At 43.7% G+C, this 7017-nt stretch overlaps 1 non-coding gene across 1 annotated transcript; it reads right to left on the reverse strand.

Annotated features, from left to right (window-relative positions):
- Positions 1-6643: 6643 nt before the first annotated feature.
- trnaf-gaa (transfer RNA phenylalanine (anticodon GAA)) lies at positions 6644-6716 on the reverse strand. Its single transcript has one exon. It is a non-coding gene; the product is annotated as a tRNA-Phe (tRNA).
- Positions 6717-7017: the final 301 nt, after the last annotated feature.

The raw sequence follows: 7017 nt of genomic DNA on the forward strand, positions 1-7017 counted from the left end.
CATGACAAATGTATTTAGGTGGTGAGTGGGTGGAATCTAGATAGAATAGAAAGTGAGATTGGGTGGACAGAAGCAGTGTGAAAGGATGGCTCAAACAAAAGGGAAACGCCCTGAAAGGTTAACTCTGTTTCTCTCTCCACAGATGCTGCCAGAGTTTCTGAACATTTCCAGCACTTTCTGTTTTTATTTCAGAATTTGCAGGATGTTGCTTTGATCTGAAAAAAAATGGATGATTGGCTTTGGCTGCCAGTGAAATTCCACAGGAGCTAAAAGGAAGTTCTGATATCAGTGGCATGTTGATCTCGGGGTATGATTCTTGCTTAGGGTAAGTGATTAATTAATGTGTGAGAGATCCTGGGTTCAAATCCTGGACAAGCCCTTCTTTGTTGGTGTTTTTAGTTTAAGGTCGTCGATTGGTTTCAGCCTTACAGAAGGCGGAATTGATTTCCATATGGAGCCTGCTTGAGGACCAGAGGGCTGGATTCAAAGAGCTTGTCGACAAAATTGGAATGAATGAAATGTACAGAGAGCCAAGTAGGAATATAAAGTTGTAACTTTAACTGAAGCCTGGCTCCAAAAAACAACAGAACTGGGTTCTGGTATGGAAAGGAAACCTTTCCCATTTCTGTTGTTTGGCTTGCATTGGCTCATTGATTTTCTTGTTTTTCACTTTGTTGATGCCTTTGAATAATTGTGGATCCTTCTTCAGGGTGTTTTCTTTCACCAGGTAGTTCTGACCTCTGATGATGATCGTAATGAGCTTCAACTCACTGATAGTTTTGGAACTGAGCAGATTTCCTTTGCTTGAGTCTACAACATGGAACTCAGTCTGACATGTGGACCCATGGGAGGATTTGAATGCCACCCCTGCGTTGAAGAATACAGTTGCATCCATCCAATAAGAGACCGAGTAGAAGTGACAGTTCAGTCAGTCGAACATTAAACTTTTGATTTCAGGGTGGTGAGTTGGAGTGCCATTTTTTTCCCCCTTTTTTAAGGCTTCATGAGCAGAGAGTACAAGGAGTGTTTGAAATGAAATTCAGCAAAACTATGAGAAAGTCTCACTTTGATTCGGGACTCTTATCTCTCTGCAGCATCTCGCTGTGAACGATTGAACTTCATCTCATTTCATTCCCAGCTCGGGATCAGTGCGGCTCAGTGGGACTTCTGGCTGTCTCCTGCTTCACAATCCATCAGTGCTGAGAAAGCAATGGGGAATATTATTCAAGGCTCTGTAACCAGAGGACACCGATTTAAGGTGAATGGCAAAAGAACCAAAGGCAACATGAGGAAAAACTTATTTTGCACAGCGAGTGGTTAAGATCTGATATGCACTGTTTGAGAGTGTGATGGAGGCTGATTCAACCATGACTTTCAAAATGGTAAAAGATAATTATCTGAAGTGAAACAAAGTGCATGTTTTCATGAGTCTCTGGCATGAGCTGAGTTGCTCGTGCAGAGAAGCAGCACAAGCACAATGAACTGAATGGCTTCCTTTTGTTCTGTAACTATTCTATGATCTATGATTCTTTTCAGAGTGAAATCAACACTCACATACAAGAAACTGACAGGTACAATGTAAACCCCACACTAACAGACCAGCGAATGCTAGGGACAGAGTAAAACCAATCAGTCCTAGACGAGAAACTGACAGGTGCACAGTAAGCTTCGCATTACCAGACAAGAAATTGACAGTTACAGTGTAAAACCCACAGTCACTTTGCAGCAGTTGGCAGGTAACGTGTAAAAATCTTTCTTTCATATCCCAACTGCAAGGTAAAAAGGAAATTAGGGACAAACCCAGGCTCACACTTCAAAGACTGAGAGATACAAAGCAAAACACATACTCACCTACAAGTACAGAGAAGAAGACACACTCAGAGGAGGTGCAGATTAAAGACACATGCATGTAACAGAAACTGATAGGGATAGAATCAAACCCTTTCTCACTTCTCAGAAACTGATAGATATAGACAAAAGCTGATGCTCACATACAAGTTGTTGAAAGATATGTGGTGAAACTCACAGAGCAATAGCAGAAACAAACAGGTACTGAATAATACCCACAGTCACAGACCAAAAACTGAAATATACTGAGTTAAACACCACTTTCTCACACCAGAAACTCATGGCTACAAAGTGAAGCTGACTCTATCCTCCCAGGCATTGACAGGTACAAAAGAAAACACTCACGACGATACCAGGACATGAAATGTACGTAATAAAACCTATCAGCTGAAAGAATAGCATTAATGACAGGTGTGGGACCCAGAATGCTCAGCGGCCTAGAATCCGTCCAATCTGTCACAGGAGCGGGGCGCGCAGGCGCAGTAGAGACAGCTCTGTCAGCAGCTGGAGCTGCGGGTTCGGAGTTGGAGCAGGATATTCACAAAGTGCGAGAAGACCGCGCCCTTTGCGGGCTCACACAGCTGGAGCAGGGCCTCCGGGCCACAATAACATGGAACAATCCCATCTGTATCCCTGCGGATGGCGACGGTGAAGCTTTTCCCGGTGAGGCTTCCCGAAACGGCGTCCATAAATGGATAAGAATTGGGGTCTGGGCAGGGAGCGTCTATAAATGGATAAGAATTGGGGTCTGGGCAGGGAGCGTCTGGAGATGGATCAGAATTGGGAACTGGGCAGGGAGCGTCTCTAAATGAATAAAATTTGGGTACTGGTCAGGGAGCGTCTATAAATGGATAAGAATTGGGGTCTGGGCAGGGAGCGTCTGGAGATGGATAAGAATTGGGAACTGGGCAGGGAGCGTCTCTAAATGAATAAAATTTGGGTACTGGTCAGGGAGCGTCTATAAATGGATAAGAATTGGGGTCTGGGCAGGGAGCGTCTGGAGATGGATAAGAATTGGGAACTGGGCAGGGAGCGTCTCTAAATGAATAAAATTTGGGTACTGGTCAGGGAGCGTCTGTAAATGGATAAGAATTGGAGACTGGGCAGGGAGCGTCTCTAAATGAATAAAATTTGAGTACTGGTCAGGGAGCGTCTGGAGATGGATAAGAATTGGAGACTGGGCAGGGAGCGTCTCTAAATGAATAAAATTTGGGTACTGGTCAGGGAGCGTCTGTAAATGGATAAGAATTGGGGACTGGGCAGGGAGCGTCTCTAAATGAATAAAATTTGGGTACTGGTCAGGGAGCGTCTATAAATGGATAAGAATTGGGGTCTGGGCAGGGAGCGTCTGGAGATGGATAAGAATTGGGAACTGGGCAGGGAGCGTCTCCAAATGAATAACATTTGGATACTGGTCAGGGAGCGTCTGTAAATGGATAAGAATTGGGGACTGGGCAGGGAGCGTCTCTAAATGAATAAAATTTGGGTACTGGTCAGGGAGTGTCTCTAAATGAATAAGATTTGGGTACTGGTCAGGGAGTGTCTGCAGATGGATAAGAATTAGGGACTGGGCAGGGAGCGTCTCTAAATGAATAAAATTTGAGCACTGGTCAGGGAGCGTCTGTAAATGGATAAGAATTGGGGACTGGGCAGGGAGCGTCTCTAAATGAATAAGATTTGGGTACTGGTCAGGAAGCGTCTGCAAATCGATAAGAATTGGAGACTGGGCGGGGAGCGTTTCTAAATGAATAAGATTTGGGGACTGGGCAGGGAGCGTCTATAAATGCTTAAGAATTGGGGACTGGTTAGGGAGCGTTTTTTTATTCGTTCGTGGGATGTGGGCGTCGCTGGCTCGATCTCAGCTCGAGTAATGTGTCCAGTTCTGGGCACCAGGCTTTAGAAAGGACATCAAAGCTTCTGAGACAGTTCAGAGGAGATTTACTAGAATGATCCCAGAGATGAGGGGTGTCAGTTCTCTGGACAGGCTGGTGAAGCTGGGATTGTTCTCTTCAGAGTAGAGAAGGTTCAGGCAAGATTTAATAGAGGTGTTCAGAATCATGAAGGATTTTCATACGGTAGAGAGGGAGAAACTGTTTCCAATGTCCTGGGGGTCAGTAACCAGAGGACACAGATTTAAAATAATTGGCCAAAAATGTCAAGGGGAGGTGAGGAGAGATCTTTTAACCCAGTAACTGATTCGGATTTGGAATGAATTGTCTGACAGGGTGGTGGAAACAGATTCAATTATAACTTTCATAAAGGAATTGGACAAATATTTCAAAGTGAAATTCTCCAGGATTATGGGGAAATAGGCAGGGGGTTGGACTAATTGCATCTTTTTGTCAGAGAGTCAGCAGAGGCACAATGGGGCCGAATGGCCTCCTTCTGTGCTGTGTGATTCTATGAACATAAGAACTAGAAGCAGGAGTCGGCAATTCAGCCCCTCGAGCCTGCTCTGCCATTCAATACAATCATGGCTGATCTCATCACGGCAGTTCTTGTTTCTTGCCAGTAGATGTCACTTCACTCCAATACAGTGAAGTTTACAAATCTGAGAGAGACACAACAGGAAATAATTGTTCACATTATATTGAATGTGTGGGATTTAGAAATACTAGGAGTGGAGACGAGTTATTACTTGTCTGCTCAATCCCCATAGCCCTGTAAAATTATTTCCTTCAAGTGCCCATTCAAATTCCTTTTGTAATCCTCGATTGTCTCCATTTCCACCGCCCTCGTGGGCAGCGAGTTACAGATCATCACCAATCACTGTGTAAAAAAGTTCTTCCGCACATTCCCCCTGTACCTCCTGTCCAAAACCTTCAATCTGTGTCCCCTAGTCCTTGTACCAATAGTTAACGGGAACAATGTTTCCTTGCCAACTTATTTAAAACTGTCATAGCCTAAAACACATCCATCAATTCCTCCCTCACTCTCGTTTGATACAGTCAGAACAACCCTAGCTTTTCCAACCTAACCTTGTAACTAAAATCCTCCATCCCTGGATCCATTCTGGTGAATTTCCTCTGCATCCTCTCAAGGACCCTCACATTCCTTCTTAAGTGTGGTAAGCAAAACTGGAAGCAACACTCCAATTGGGGCCTAATCAGAGCTTTATAATGGTTCAGCATAACTTCCCGGCTTTGTACTCAATGCCTCTATTTATAAAGCCCAAGATCCCATATGCTTTGCGAACCACTCTCGCAATATGTCTTGCCACCTTCAAAGATTGATGCACATGAACCCCAAGTCCCTCTATTCCAGCACACTCTTTAGAGCTGTGCCATTAAGTATATATTGCCTCTCCTTATTCCTTCTGCCAAAATACATCACCTCACACTTATCACTATTAAATTCCATCTGCCACCTGTCTGCCCATTCTGCTAGCCTATCATTGTCCTGTTGCAGGCAGTTCATATCATCCTCACTGTTTGCCACTCCTCCAAGTTTGTTGTCATCGGGATATTTTGAGATTCTACTCTGTATTCCAAGATCAAAGTCATTTATCTTGAGCAAAAAAAGCAGTGGTTCTAGCACTGACCCTTGGGGAACACCTCTGTCGACTATCCTCCAGTCTGACAAAGAACCATTTCATAAGACTCCCTGTTTTCTGTCCTTAAACCAATTTTCTATCCAATTGGACACTGACCCTCCTATACCACGAACCTCAATTTTGTTAACCGCCCTTTTATGTGGTACCTTGTCAAACGCTTCCTTAAAATCCATATAAACAACATCCACTGCATTCCCTTCATCAACCTGCTCTGTTAGTTCATCAGAAAATGCAGTTAGATTAGTCAAGCATGAACTCCCATTTATAAATCCATGCTCACTCTCCTTAATTAACTCGAACCTCTCCAAGTGACTGTTGATTTTTTACCCTGATTATTCTTTCTAAAACCTTACCCACCGCTGCTGTTAATCTAACTAGCCTGTAGTTACCCAGACTGTCCTTACACCCTTTCTTGAATAAGGGTGTCGCATTTGCCACTGTTTATCCTCTGGCACCTCCCCCGTATCCAGGGAAGATTGGAAGATTATACTGAACCCTTCCGTTATCTGCATCCGCATTTCCTTTCGCAACCTGGGATGTGAGCCATCCGGACCAGGTGATTTATCTACCCGAAGCACAGCCAGCCTTTTTAGTACCTCCCTCTCCTAATTTGTACTCTCTCCATTGACTCTACTTTCTTCATTTCTACTGATATTTTGTCAAATTCCACTTCCTCAGTGATCACTGATGCAAAGTACTCATTAAGTAGATTAACATTGCCCTGCACCTCTAAGCTTATATTATCCTTTTTGTCCCTAATAGGCCCGACTCAACCTCTTACTACCCACTTATCATTTACATGCTGCTCGAAGATTTTTGGGTTTCCTTTCATGTTGACTGTCAGTCTATTCTCATAGAAATAGAGAATAAGCTAAATATAGAAGATATAAGTATTTCCCATCCTTGATGAGGTGGAACTTTTTTATGTTGTGGGTAGTAATGACTTGGCCCACGAGTGTGCTGGAAGCAGAGACAATCAATGATTTGAAAAGGAAATTGGATGGATACTTGAAGGAAAGAAACTTGCAGGAGGAAAGGGATCGAGCTGGTGAGTGGAACTGACTAGATTGCTCCAGGGAGAGCCAGCATGGACGTGATAGGCCAAACGACCACCTTCTGTGCTGCAAATGACTCTGTGTTGTTTCTCAAATTCAATCCACTGGTGTTTGGTAAATAATTTCAAAGTAAATTGTGCAACTGGAAAATCAGAGCCAAGGCAAGGGACGCATAAGGAAGCGCAATTGCTGAAACCCGGGATTGAACCAGGGACCTTTAAATCTTCAGTCTAACGCTCTCCCTACTGAGCTATTTCAGCCCGACATTAATAGTGGCTTGGTGTCCTTATTTTGGAAGAAAATACATACATTCAAGTTTTCCAAAAAATTAAAGAACACAACATGTGAGTAATATTCCCCATTGCTTTCTCAGTACTGATGGATTGTGAAGCGGGAGACAGCCAGAAGTGCCAATGAGCCGCACAGACCCTGAGCTGAGAATGAAATGAGATCAAATTCAATCTTTCATAGTGAGATGCTGCAGAGAGGTAAGAGTCCTGAATCAAAGCGAGATTTGCTCATTTCAAACACTCCCTGTACTCTCTGCTCAAGAAGCCTTAA

This window comes from Heterodontus francisci, chromosome 35 (genome assembly GCF_036365525.1).
Source record: "Heterodontus francisci isolate sHetFra1 chromosome 35, sHetFra1.hap1, whole genome shotgun sequence".
Classification (NCBI taxonomy): domain Eukaryota; kingdom Metazoa; phylum Chordata; class Chondrichthyes; order Heterodontiformes; family Heterodontidae; genus Heterodontus; species Heterodontus francisci.